Source organism: Triticum aestivum, chromosome 2A, assembly GCF_018294505.1.
Source record: "Triticum aestivum cultivar Chinese Spring chromosome 2A, IWGSC CS RefSeq v2.1, whole genome shotgun sequence".
Classification (NCBI taxonomy): Eukaryota; Viridiplantae; Streptophyta; class Magnoliopsida; order Poales; family Poaceae; genus Triticum; species Triticum aestivum.
Genome location: NC_057797.1, coordinates 102,566,495 through 102,567,717, shown reverse-complemented (window position 1 = coordinate 102,567,717; position 1,223 = coordinate 102,566,495). Strand labels below are relative to the sequence as shown.

The 1,223-nt window shown below is 46.9% G+C and overlaps 1 protein-coding gene across 7 annotated transcripts in view; it reads right to left on the bottom strand.

Annotated features, from left to right (window-relative positions):
• LOC123187807 (branchpoint-bridging protein) overlaps positions 1–1,223 on the bottom strand; it is an 11,742-nt gene that overhangs the window by 7,669 nt on the left and 2,850 nt on the right. The window lies entirely within an intron of this gene.

Genomic DNA, 1,223 nt, shown 5'->3' with positions numbered 1-1,223 from the left:
GGGGGGCGCTTTGGCGCCTAGGCGACGCCTAGGCGGGCGCTTTGGACGCCTAGGCGCCCAAAGCGGTCGATTTTCCAAAGCGGAGGGGGAGCGCTTCGACGCCTAGGCGTCGCCTTAGGGACGCTTTAAAAACATAGATCTGAAGGACTGGAATATCACCAAAGAACTATCCATGAACAGGGGTGCGTAGAAGTTAGCTATCCACGTACCAGAACCATGAGTTGGTTTCGAGATCGTGTGGGTTTCAGCTCTAGCCTACCCCAACTTGTTTGGGACTAAAGCCTTTGTTGTTGTTGTATAGAGAAACCACAATATCACATATACTTTTCAAGCAGCGCATCTCACTTATTGGGCTGTTATGTGCACGGATATAAGATTAGCTAATATTCAAACAAATTCTGTATATATATTTAAATAAGGAGGGTTATTAAGATAGGAAGAGATGAGACTAGAGATAGAGATCGAATCCATATGCCTATCCATTGGGTTATTACATGGGGGTCAGGTAAGTCCTCCCATACAAGATACAAGGGACAACATATGTATGTATCTCAACCAAGCAATAAGAACAGTTTATCAACCTATTTTCCCTCTGATTCGTGCATGAGTGATTGTTTGGGGGTCACATAGGTCTCCATGCCAGCCTCAGTTCCTTTCCTCGACAATTTTCTTAACCCCCTAGCAGCTTCTGCTATGAAGTTCCAGTCATAGATGCCAAGGGAAAGGTCTGTATGTTTCCCAACGCTAAGGTGATGAATGAGGGCTTGGGCTAAAGCTATGTTGATGCCGGCTGGGAGGCTAGCTCTGGACAGGCAGGAATCACTGAATCAGGATCATCATTCGATATCATTAGGGGAAGGTTCTCCTTGCTTCTTGGAAATTCATGCCTATTTGTGCTAGCACAGAAGGAAGCAGGAATATTTTTGTGCCTCTAAGGTCTCCGTGCTTTGGTGTTGGTGACCAAGTGCCCAGGGGTGCTTGAGTCAGACTGTGGCCGTGCCGTGAAATGGGTTTACATCTCTGCAGTGGACCGTTCATCGAGCTGGTGTCATATGAAACTCTTCAAGAGCTGAATGCGGGTCATCTCCCATCAGTGGCGGAGCTACATTGAAGACTGCAGGGGCCATGGCCCCCCAGCCATGGTCAAATGCGTGAAAGAAATTTTTGGGGGGAAGAGGAAGATTAGGAAAAATTGTCTTTTGGCCTGCTAAACATCCATATTT